Consider the following 13,851-nt stretch of genomic DNA (forward strand, 5'->3'; position numbering starts at 1 on the left):
TATGTTATGTTAAATAATGATATGCCCTTTTCATAATATTTACTTTTAAAAATGAGAAAGGGGAAATGGGGTATGAGTTTGCAATTTTAAATAGACTGTCTCACATAGTCCTCTTTAAAAACCTGTAACTTGAAAATGAATTTAAAATAACTAGAAAGTTAATTTCAGAGATAGCTTCAGAAAGATTGTTCCAAGGAGAATGATCAAACTGTGCAATAGCATTTGTCCTTTGGCATTTTTGAGGAGCTCAGAATATCTGAGATGAAACGAGTTAATGAAATAGACGTAAGATCAGAGAGGTAATGCAAACCTAATCTGATAGGTCCTTAGAGATTATTGTGAAGACTTACACTGCAAATGAACAACTTACAAGTTTTATAGAGAAATGAGATGCTCAGACTTTCCTAATTAAATAAAAAGAAAAATAAAAAAAATATATGTATGTATACATATGTGTAAACTAAAATAGATGGTAGGGGCACAGCTGGTAAGAATGAGTTCTTAATATTGCAATAAGCTAGATAATAGTATTAGCTTTCTGGTAGCAGATGTGATCAAAAGTACTGTAGGTGAGAACAGAATGCAAGAAAAAGATAACCCAATTCCTTTGCTCTGGGTAATTATCATAGAATTCTCATCAGGTGAGCTGCCATCCACTAGACGTGTATAATTGTTGTGGGTCAGGGTGATGGTACAGAAAATATAGATGTGATGATTAGAAGCTAAAATCTGGACACATTAATTTTGAAATGTTTATTTGAAATGTGGAATAGCTATTTGGATATATGCTTTACTAGAAGGAGATGAAGAAGGGAACTGTAAATTTGAGAGCTCCAAACTGAATGATATATATCTCAGTTGAAATATAGATGTAAATGATAACTGGGAGACTGCATCTGATGACTAAGGGCCAGAATTGAAACACCAAAGAAAAAGACTAGGGTCAGAAACCATTCAAGATACTGAAAAAAAGAAAAGGAATCAGCTAAGAAGACCAAGTAAAATAAAAGAATCATCAAAATAATAAAGGATCCTGAAAAGTGAGTTTTACTTAAAACAAGGGAGGAGTGGTCAACATCCACCTTAGTGCTTAGGAGTCACTGTCACTCTTTATTTTCTTATTTGTTTGCTTGCTTTTTAATTGTTATGCCATTTTATTTACTTATATAAGGGTGAAATCTGCGTTATTGGGATCTAGTCTATATGTCTGAGATCAACGATGAACAAATAATGTTTGCTCTGAATAATGTAGATAATTGATTCACATTGAAGCATACCCAGGTATAATACATTTTTATTCTGAAAATTATTGAACATTCTAAATAAAATAGTGAAATAATGTTTTAATTATATCTGGTAGAAACTATTCAAATGATTTTAAATTTATCTTACATTTACATATTCAAAGCTAATTAGTTGTTTTATTTAACAAGTAAGTAAAGATAAGGAATAAAAATGCTTCAATTTAACAAATACACAGTCCATGGAAATCCAGTGATAATAAACTCATATTACTGGATATATTGCGTGCATTTAGTGACATAAAATTATTTATACCATGCATAGTGAATCTTATTATGTGTATTTTCTGGAGAAATTTAATAATTTCTCTTTAGTTTATCAGCATGAAAATACTAAAACCTTGTCCTTCTGTCTCTTAAATTCATCTTTCTTGCTAAAGAAATTTTGAACATCTTTGAAAAATTCTAGGAAATGCTAGAGTTATATCTAGTAACTTATTTAATTAAATTAGATTCTGATTAGAGCATCTGCTAAGTATATTAAATATCAAATCTGTTAGGTACTTTCTTTTTATAAATGGTATATTGGTAATTTCATAATCAAAGAAAGAGAAAACTCTGATACTAACTCATAAGTTAATTGACACAAAAAATGGTAGTGAAATTAACATTGCTGAAATATCAAGTTTAAAATTTGCTCTGTCTTATTCTATCTGGTATCAGTGTGACTATTTCACAGCAATTTAAGTCTACAACTTGAAGGTACCCTGGTTTATTGTGGTGCTCGTAATAATTTAAACATTAAGTTGACTGTTTAGTGTGTAGTAGCTGTTGCTAATGAAGTTATTGAGTTAGTCTTCAGAAATTTTCCAAAAGAGTTACATAATAACACATACCTATCTGCTTGCAATTGGTGAAATATTTACTATTTTCAGTCTTGACAACAGAAGAGTCAATTGTCAATTTCTCCCTTATTAATTCCACCTGTGAATCACCATTGTCATGCATTTGCTCCTTAAAAGATGAATAATTAAAGAAAACAAATAATATTTGCCAGAGAAAATAGATAGCATGTAGTCTCCCTGTGACGATTTTGATTTAGGTTTCACATGCTGATAAAGTCAGTACATTGATCAAAAGCAGATAATACAAGGTCAAGTTTTCTACATGGCAGTCTTTCAAAGATTTGCAAATGATCTTCATGCAGGAACCTTTTCCTTCTTCTTGCCTATGTCTTAGTGTGCCTATATTTGGTTCTTTAGACAATCTTAATCTTTATTAAGCACCATAAGATCCTTTTAGATTTTTTTCTACAAGTCCTTAGCTCTTTCAGTATTCCCTCAAATACATAACTCTTAGCCACAGTAAAATAATTAATTTGTAAACATCTTATAGTTTGTCAATATTCATTTAAATTATTACCCCAGAGTCACCAAGTATTTCATGAATTATTCAATCAGAGCCCCCCCCCCCAAAAAAAAACAACAAAAACAAAGAAGAGAGATTAAGGTTTTTCTCTTCTACATAAGATAACTGACATTTCATTTACTATAAATACAATCCAATGGTTGATAAAGACTTGAAAAAAACTTAATTTATTTATTATCCACAACTATATATTTGTGTGTGTGTATATATATATAATTCTTTATATTTCAAAAGTATCTCATATTCTTCCATGCATAGACTTCAGTGGTTCAATAAACATTTGTCAATATTTAAGTAATTGAAACAACAAACAACAATTCATACCAAAGTTCATTTATAATTCCACCACACTTTAGTACCAAATTCCAAGCAGTAACTTTTTAACTATTTTTTTCCTGAGTAAATCATACTTTGCACTTAAAGATGTAAAGCATTCATGTCTTAAGTGAGATCAGAACTGCCTCTATGGATTAAATAAAATGAAATTTATTATTTATAAATACTAGTTTATTTCAAAAATACAAAAATATAAATATACATTTATAAAAATATGAATGAATTAACACAAAGACATTCTTCAACTAAATAAATTTGGCAGTAGCAGTCATTCCTATTTCATCAGCGATATATAATTTCTATATTATTTTACAAAGCAGTTGCACAATGTTTAATTTAATAGTAAAGGTGACTGAAAGTCAGTTAAGAAAGCATTTATAAAGTTTTCATACCTGAGAAAAGGCACAAAAAGCCTTTTAAATATTTTTATTGATTATTAATGTGATATAATTTCCTTCCAAGGTTATTAGCAAAGAGGGTGAACTGGTTATTATTATTGCTTTAAAATATATATCATTCATATTCATTCATGGAAACTTACTGGTTAAGCAAACCCTTACTAAGACAACACCTACGTATTGTTTGTAATTTCAATTTTTGAAAAAATTCCTCCAAGGAGGAGAATGCAGGCCACTCGTTCTAGTAACGAAGACAGTTCCACTAATATTAAGTAATATGCTTAGTCTCGGTCACTTTCATCACCCCCATACATATCAGCCAGTTTTTTAAAACGAGGACCCCAGTCACTGAGGTAATCATAATCCTGGTTACAATCAGCTGTGAGGGATTCTAAGGAACTGAGTGAATCCGCTACGGAATCATTCCCTTCATAGGCATACGTTGCTAGTGAATCATAAGGAGGTGCACTTGGGTCTGAGTCGTTTTCTTTCAATCTTCGATGGATAAAATCTTGTACATCAATATTTTCCCACAGGGGTACAGTCCTCCTTATCTAAAAAATAGTTTCAGGCATTACATCTCTTCTAAGTTTATTGTCTTCTCTTGCTTCTGGATTACTTAACGTGCCAATATCTTCTTCCACACCGCCTTCATCATTGTATGTCACAATATTGTCGCGGACATCACCCTTTGAAATTATGAGAGGTTCCTTTTTTCTTTGTCTCGTCAATGCAGCAAACAGCATGACTAAAACTATTTAAAAACATGAGAAAATAGTGAGGTTTTATGATGCGAGGTAAAACAGCATGCATACTTCAGCGTGTGGAAGTTTGTGAGACTGATTGGCAGGAGGAGTATTCTGTACAAGCACAGAGTGCCTTGGGCCAATGAATGGATGCAGTAAATTGATAAAAAGCAGATAAGACAAGGTCAATTTATTTTTAAGTTCTGTGGGCCTCTGATATTGAAAAATATTGTTTAATTTGACACATCACTCCTTGAGAATGCACATATGATTCCAAATACAGACATGTTGAAGCACGAGGTCCTTTTATCTCAAGAGAATTTTTGCAACTATTGAATATTTTCTTAATGACCCAAGGCAATATATACAAATCATTTACTCATCTATAGATGAATATATGCTCATATTTGCATTATAGTCTTATATTATGTGTGTGTGTTTATAAACACACATAAGAACATTAGTATGTATTAACTACTGATTTAATCCTATTCCAAATTTGGCCATTTTACTAAATCTTTAATTGATCTGGTTTTGAATGTCTGCTCAAAATTTGAAATAAATTCCAAAGGCTACATTACAATAGTTAAGCTCAAGCATATCTTTAACTGGTACCTATCTTAAATATTATCATGACAGCTTAAATATTTTCTTGAGCAAGGACTTCCATGATTTAAAGAGTTGCATTCAAACTTTGAGACTAAATTGTTAATAGTATTCTCTCTACTTGTATGTTGTTATTATTTACATACTTTTGCTTTAAAGTTAACTGTGGACTTCACCATATAGTATACTGTATTATGTATAGCAAGAGAACTTGTACTTAAATTGTTATTTATTTGTTTGACAATGACTCTTTCTCAACAAATATATGCTATAGTCAATAAAATTCATTTTAAGAAAACAAAAAACTCCTTGTGATTTCCAAAATATATATCTTCATTGTTTTTTTTTAAAGAAAGAGTGAGAAAGAGGGAGAGAGAGAGAGAGAGAGAGAAAATTTTAATATTTATTCTTTAGTATTTGGCAGACACAACATCTTTGTCTGTATGTGGTGCTGAGGATCGAACCTGGGCGGCACACATGCCAGATGAGCGCGCTACCGCTTGAGCCACATCCCCAGCCCTATATCTTCTATTGTAAAGAGACCAACTTTGTAATTTTATGTATAAGTTACACAAGAACTAATGAATGAAAACTTCTCCAAAACATTTAAATATTACTTCAGATAAATAACAGCTACATTTACTTTAGTTGAGAGCAGTTAAATATATTGACAAAATTATTTGTTTCATTGTATAAGAAAATATTTTCTTAAAAATTACCATTCCTAGTTAATATAAAGACCTGTCCAATGTCATTTTTATATTGGCCAGCATGCTTTTCTTTGCTCTTCCTAATTAATAGACTTTTATAAAAATAATTAGAAGCATCTTAAGTTAACCTCATCAGAAAGAGCTTCAGGTGTTAAGTTCAGGATCATCTTGGAGACATTTTTAAAAAAATCATTATTTTATAAAAATGAGATATGTCTGTATTTGCTCTTATTAAAGGATAACATAAGATTAATTGAGTCCCACATAAATCTAACATCCATAAAATTGAGCCATAACTAGGAAAAAACAGTTCTTTCTAATTTTAATATTTAAGGATAATTTTAAATTTCTTTAATTTTGGTAAATAGCATAATAATCATATAGTAAATTTATCTTAAAGTTTACCTATAAATGTTTACTGAAATTTGTAAGTAGATTTGAGAGACATTTTACAGTTTTCTTTTTCTCTTTTGGCAGAAAAAAAAATTATTTTCTTCATTTCCTATATTAAAGTTAATAATTAAGGATATGGAATTGGAATTCAGATAAGCTAGGATAAAGAAAGATGAAAAATGTTTGAACACTTTTAGTAACCTGAAACTATAATTTAGCATTTTTTCCTTTCTTGCCATAGTAAATAATATTCAAAATTATAGTAGCAGCTTTTGTGACTATTAAACCAATAGAAATCACAGATACTTTATCTTGCATTTCAAGTATGACAGCTATCCTCAAACTATATTTAAACTTTCTCTACAAAGTAATAATTCAATAATCAAACAAATTCTGATTTTTGCTTTTTTCTTGAAATTAGTTAGACATCTTATTTTCTTCTGATTCCTTCTTATAAAGTTATATATTTATAGACTCACTTATTTGCAGTACTATGAATTGAACCCAGGGCCTCAAGCATGCCACACAAGCACTCTACTACTGAGCTACATCCCAGAGCTCTCAACTATTTAAATTGTTCTGAAAAAATTAAAAAGATTCATCAGACTGTCAAAGTGGTACTGGGAATGAAAACTTTTATAAAGCTCTGCCCTAAAGTTTTAATCATGCCCCCACCAGCATAGAGAGAAACTAAGGACTGCATTTCTTCAAAATTGTCAGCACAGATGTGAAATATTTCCCATTCTGTCTTACAAAGTGCTAACTTTTAACTATAGAAATGCAGTAACTATGTCTGGTCATTACTATAAAGACTTGAAATAACAGCAAGAATGTTTTAGTAATTTTGATAATGAAACCTGCATTGCAAGCAATTTTAACTAAATGATACAAAATCATTCCATATTTAAGTAATACATTGGGAAGGTGAAAAATAAATATGTGTCTTCTATATTGCTCCAGGAAGAATGGTGACAGATTCTTATTTTTTCAGAATAATAATAAAAACTTTCTAGGATTTCTGCATAGCAAAATTTTTTTAAAAAATGTTTTAAATGATTTTTTTGAATATCAGAATATTTGGTGGATGTTTTGTTCTATCATATGTGCATAAATAGCTTTGTGTGTGTACTACATTAATATAGAAAATTTATAAATTGCAATATATATATATATTTACCTCATTTTAAATTAGGAAAACTGTCTAAGCTATAAAATCAGTAAGAGCTAAAGGGTAAACCAAATTTAAATCTCCACAGGGCTTCAAAAATATATTATAGAGGACCTGAACTTTCTAGAAGCAGGTGAGGATGGGAACTGCTCATGGTTATGGTGGCAGTGCCTGTGTTCTCATCTCGGAGAATTTTTTTTTCCTAGATAGTTGGATCATCTTAACTGAGACAAATGTTTTCTCCTCACTTTCATCAATCCCCCAGTGAAGTCCTGCAAGGATATCTGGCCAAAGGGATTTCATCCAGATAGCTTGAAAGGATTTGCAATAAAAAGAAGCCAGCGTATATGAGCATTAGAATATAAATTTGGCTTACTCTCTTGCCCTACACATAAAAATTTTGGATGAATATTTGATGAAAATAATTTTTGGAGTGTTTTGCAGTGAAACAACTGTTTAATTGAATTAAATCATTGTACTGTTAGTGTATGCTCAAATAAAACATTTGCTACTGGAGGCACAAATTTATTTAAAAAATATTGCATGATAAGTATACCACAGGGTCACAGTGATATTTAAAAACTGAAATTTAACTTTTTAATTTGGTGCATTGCATCTCTATATAGAAAGTATTATGAGGAAAATGTCCTATTTTGACAACTTTTATAAATTTGCCAATTGTGTGTGTATGTACGTATGTATATGTATATCTATATAGATAATATGTATGTATTTGTTGGCATATATAAATATAAGTAAAAATATTTGTTAGTAATATTATTTGTAAAGATAAAACAATCTTCAGTTTTGAAAATAACAGAAAAGAGTATTCTAAAATAGACTCAACTATTTTAATGCCAGTATAAAAACACTTTCTGAAGAGTGATTTTGGCATGTTACATAACCATTCGGTAGAAGTATAAACATTTTACCTGATGGAGTTGATACAACGATTAGATCACCTTATTAAATCAAATGCCCTTTGCAAAGTATCCATAATCAGAGAAATAACAGTTAATGCTATAAAATTTTGTAAAAATATGTATGTAGCCTTTGTTTTATATTTGTGTTTTTTACTGGTTTTTTTTTAGTACATTGTAACTGTACATGATAGTGGGGTACATTGTAACATAGATACCTGCAAATAACATAATTTATCCCATTTCCCTCCCAAGCACTTTCTCTGTTATTGACCTCTAGAAAACTTAAACTAACCACACAGATAAAAGCTAGAATTACTTTTTTTTTTCTCATGGAAAAGCGAATTTTGATAAATGTTAAGATACTTCACCATTAGCTCTGGAGGAGAGTGTTACTTTGTGCACAATTCCTGGACAAGGGAGGAGAGAATTATGGGTTCACTGAGCATTGAGAAGAGCATAGCTTACTGAGAAGTATGAGGACACACAGCAGGATGGCGATAAGAGCTCCTGTGCTCAGGCCCGCTGAGAGGACCAAGGCCTCTGCATTGCAAGATTGCATGTTCCCTTGATTGTCACAGGCACACACCCAAATAGTGAGTGTGCCAGTGCTGCTTTGAATAGGATAATCATTGTCAAAAATTAAAATTGGCAGTATGTAGGTGCTCATTTTGTTGCGGCTATACCCATCTTTGCGAGTCATAATTCCTGCTGTATTAACTGGGGGAGAAATTGAAAATATTTCACACTTTTGTAGTTTTCCATCTTAAGATTTCAAAGTTTTTGTTTTTAAAATTTTTTCTATTACCTTTATTGTCTACAATAGTGAAGTTTGGATTGAGAGGAAATTCTGGTACTGGCTCAAAGAAGAATTTGTGACCTTGGGGAGGGTCATCTTTGTCCATAACACTGACAGTCTGAATCAGCTGAAAGCAAAACAAATGCATATATTGAACAAAACAAAACTAAAAGTAGCCATCTTTTTAATTAAAGAAATATTTTAAATCCATGCATTCATGCTTTGAATTTTGAGTTTGTCACTAAACTTAAGAAACAAAAAAAGTCCTTTTTAGTAAACCATTCCAAGGTGTTTTGTAAAGGTTTTGTCCAAGATAATATTTAATTAATAAATAAAAATGTCTATCATTATTACTTGTCAGTGCTTCTCAATGCTTCATCATCTGTTTCCTTGCCACTGAATCAATGAACTTAAAAAAAATCAAACAAACAAAGATGTGATCAGTTCAATAATTATCCTCTTTTGTCATCTTGTAAAGCACCAGCCTATTTTAGTAGTATTTGGTTCCTAACCCCTTTCGTTCACTAGAAAATGTTTTCTCAAAAAAAGAAATCATACAAGATTCCTTTTAAAAATATAACTTTTTACCACAATTCCAAATCAAGAATACTATTAATATGTTTCCAGACAAGTGAACTCTTCATCTCATAGTATCATAAAGAAAAAGATTTTACAGCTATGTGCATTATTGAAACATATTGCATATTTAATTCAGATTGTTTGCCTTTCTTTTAATGTTGTTTGCAAAGATAAATACATAAAAAGAAATGCTTCTCAAGTATTGTGAAATCATTGTGGAAGTTGCAAAACTAGGACCCTCTTTGCTGAGCCATAATAATTCTGAAGTGTGCCATAAAGGAAGATGGAGCAGCAAGCATTAGTTTGGGAGGAAAAATCCAATTGAGAACTTCATAACCAAAAGGCACCAAGCTACATTTCAATGTTCTGTTTTCCTCGTTCTGGTTCTGCCATCTGTGTGATATGAAATTAGAGTCATGTAATTATGCTTACTTTCAGTTTTCTCTTCTAGAAAAATAAACAGTTGTGCCATTTCCAGGTGTCTAGTCCAATATTCTGTGGTGAACTATTATTGAATTTCACAATGATTTTAAACATTTTTGTTTGTGTACCTATTATAGCCATACCATCTACAACTCCTAGCCAATACTCTTCTACTTTAACTTCATATTACATATGAGTTCATTCATTTTATTGATAGATTAACATGTGACCTTGTGTTTCTTTGTATGAAGCTTCTGAAAGTGCACAATTGTTAATACAAAATTAATCATCTTTTTCCCTTAGAAAATTGAAGCACAATATTTTAAAAAATCACAAAACATTCAGTATTATTGCTCAACCTCCTGATCCTGAATAATAATAATAAATCTTATTTGTAGAACTATTCTTAATCATTAAAAAATCTTGGTCCTTTAATTGCATGTCTTATGTTCTTCAAATGATTTGATGGGCTTTATGTTTTAGGAACTATGTTTTATTTTTAACTTTGTTGATTTAATGAAACAGTAAGAATATATATTAAATAATCATAATTATTATCAATCATACTTTGTATCTAATTTTAGTATGCATTGTATTAGTAACTCGTATGAATCAATAAAAGATAGCACACTAATACATAAATAAGTAAAGAACACCTACTGATTCAGGTAGATTCATTTGTGGCTCCCAAAAGATAAATTCCAGTCTTAAATCATATTACCTATAAATATGATCACAATTGGAACAAAATTTTTTGCAGATATTATCAAGTGAAAATTAAATCTTACTGGATGAGTGAGAGCTCTAATTCAATGACAGGAGTCCTCATAAAAACAGACAATTTTGAATACACAAAGATTTACATCAATAATGCAATGTAGGGCTGGGGCTATAGCTCATTGATAGAGAGCCCACCTTGCACGTGTGAGGCATTGGGTTCAATCCTCAACATCACATAAAAATAAATAAAGATATTGTGTCCAACTACAATTAAAAAAATTTTTTTAAAGAATGCAATGTAATGATAGAGGTTGAGATTGGAAGTCCACACTCCAAGGAATGTCAGAACATCATGGCAACCACAAGAAGCTTGGAAGTTAAGGAAGAATTCTACCTAAAACCTTCAGAGAGAGCATAGCGTGGTGACAGATCAATATTGGACATTTAATCTCTAGAATTATGAGAAAAATTATTCTGTAGTTTCTAATCATCTAGTATGTGGTAATTTTTCATGGCAACTCCAGGAACCTGATACAAGTGTGAAGATTAAAAAAAAGAATACATTTATGAAAACATTCAGCTTAAATGAGTTTGAAGAAATTTCTACTAAACTCTCATGAGATATTTAGAAGTTCACAGATATTTAAAATCTAGAGTAATCCAAGTAAACAGGCAATCATAGCTGTCAGAAGAATCCCTTAAATAATATTTGAAAATATTTGGCAGCATCTATTAATATTTATAGATTAATCATTCATACTTCAAAGCTTATAACAAAGGAAAATTATGCCAGTAAGTAAAAATACATAATGTACTCTAGTACTCATTATGATGCTCTCTGAAAGAATAAGATCTTATTAAATAAATGTCCATTAGTAGAAAAGTAGTTTAGTAAGTTTATTAATGTGTGGCCATGCTATAAAAAAAAATCAAATAACAGTAATCAATATTGAACTGAGAATGTGGCCATTATCATGTACCAAAGTGGAAAAAGAAAAATGTTTTTGAACTGAAATAAGCATGTAATAAATCTATGTGAATCAAAAAAGAAAAAAAAAACACTTCACCTTATTTATTTATTTTTCAGACATCTTATTATGCTACCAAGACTAGCCTCAAATTCAGAATCCTAAGGAGGATTAGCTAGGATAATAGCTATGATTAGCTTTGATTATAGGCAGAGGCTACCATGCCTGGCTTCCATTGTAATTTTTGAGTGTATGTGAAAGGTGGAAAGTAGTTTCATCCTAGCCAGGATGCTGTAACAAAATGCTACAGACTGTGGCTTATACAAAAGAAATGTGTTTTCTCAAAGTTCTTAAAGCTGGAAGTTGGAGATCAGCTTGCCAACATGGTTGGCTTCTGGTGAGAACTGTCCTCCTGCCTTATGTTTTGCTGTCTTTTCTCTGAGTATTCACATGGCATTTCCTGGGTTCGTGAGCTCAGAGAGAAAGAGAAAACATGAGATCCCTGGTATGGCTCCTCATAAGAGCACTTGTTATATCAGATCAACATTTCTCATGACCCCAATTAACCTTAATTATTACCTTGGAGACCCTTTCTCCAAATTCACAACCTCAACGTGTGAATAAATGGGGGGGGCATAAGCATTTAAAAAATCTCAATTGAAATAAAAGAATGAGTGTTTTCTATTTTATTTTCTTAAATGGACATGGTGAAATTGTCGATGATTCTTACCATCTACCTATTTTTGCCTTAAAGAAGTAGCTGAGGGCTGGGGATGTGGCTCAAGCGGTGGCGCACTCGCCTTGCATCCGTGCGGCCCGGGTTCGATCCCCAGCACCACATACAAACAAAGATGTTGTGTCTGCCAAAAAGTAAAAAATAAATATTAAAATTATCTCTCTCTCTTTCTCTCTCCTCACTCTCTCTTAAAAAAAAAGAAGTAACTGAATAACTCTTTAAATATACATGTAGATAGGTAGATATAGAGTTGGTGGTATTAAAATATTCTGTTTGAATAAAAATTGGGCATATTTTGCATTTCTTTAAATTACTTTAGATATATTTGAAACATTGCTTTTTAATTGGAATTTACAAGTCATTAACAATTTTTTTTATTTCAATAATATGAAAATTATAAATCACAAATATCTTTTAGATCAAAACAAAAACTCCTGATTGAGCTATTTAAATTAGAAAAATGTAAAAAAAAATAATTATCATGATTCTAGTTAAAAGAGAAAATTTTTATTTTATACTTCACATTTATCTAATAATGTACCTCCATACTTTAATGTATATAACTCAGCCTAAATATGAATCCAAATATGAACTTTGTATATATATATATATATATATATATATATATATATATATATATATATATATATATGATATTTATTATATGCCTGGTTATAAATTTTCACTATTATATTCTATTAGATTGACAATAAAAAGGAGTTTAAAAAATAATTTTGGTTAGATCAAACAGAAGTAAATAAGGAACTAGGAACAGAGTGGCATGAAAAAAATCTTACAAATAAATTAATGTCATCTGCCTTCATAAAGAAAAAAATTATTTTAAATTTATAATAATTTCACTTACCTGCCCAGGTTTTGCATTTTCACAAACAAATGTTTCATAATACATGGCAAATTCCGGAGCATGATCATTAATATCCAGAATTCTGATGAAGACTGGAATATGGCTACTTTGTATTGGATTATCTGCAACAAGAACATGTGTAAGATTTCAGGCTCATTTACAGAGAAGAACTAAAACCACTTGCCCATTTGTAGCTTAGCAACAGATCAGTTCTGGGGTATTCACTTTCTTAGCTGATGCTGATGAATATATCAACATGGTCCACAGGGAAAGCACAATAATAAGATGAAAATATCACTAAGAATGTACTACTCTATTTTTATAGATTGGTTAATAATTTTTTATGAGATTCGATTATGTTTCTATCCTACTCTAAATTATAAAAAATAAAATTTTAAATAAATGTGTGATTCAATAATCCTTAAACCCCAAACTTTTGAAATAATTTCTCTAAAATATTTCTCACAATATAGCCATTCTACAGGAGAGAAAGAGTCAACTTAAGCCATTACTTGATCATTTTTGTAAAACATAATGCAATTAGATAGATGTGTTGACAACTTACTTATTTCTGTGGCTGTAATAGTGATGTTATGTCAAGGGGATGATTCCCGGTCAAGAGGCTTCAGAGTGAAAATAGAGCCATTTTCTGAGTGGATACTAAAAATTCGGTCCATATCAGTATTCCGATCAACAGAGTATCTGGCAGAAAAGAGACTCATTAATTCTGGCGTTATTTTAAGATTATTAGTTCTTCAAATATTTCTTAAAGTTATAGGGACTTTCCTCAATGATCTGACAAAGGCATGAAATAT

General features: G+C 30.6%; 1 pseudogene; it reads right to left on the minus strand.

Moving 5' to 3' along the window:
- Window positions 1-3,684: 3,684 nt before the first annotated feature.
- Window positions 3,685-13,851, minus strand: part of LOC143388263 (cadherin-9-like) — a 45,038-nt pseudogene continuing 34,871 nt past the window's right edge.

Source organism: Callospermophilus lateralis, unplaced genomic scaffold, assembly GCF_048772815.1.
Source record: "Callospermophilus lateralis isolate mCalLat2 unplaced genomic scaffold, mCalLat2.hap1 Scaffold_132, whole genome shotgun sequence".
Classification (NCBI taxonomy): Eukaryota; Metazoa; Chordata; class Mammalia; order Rodentia; family Sciuridae; genus Callospermophilus; species Callospermophilus lateralis.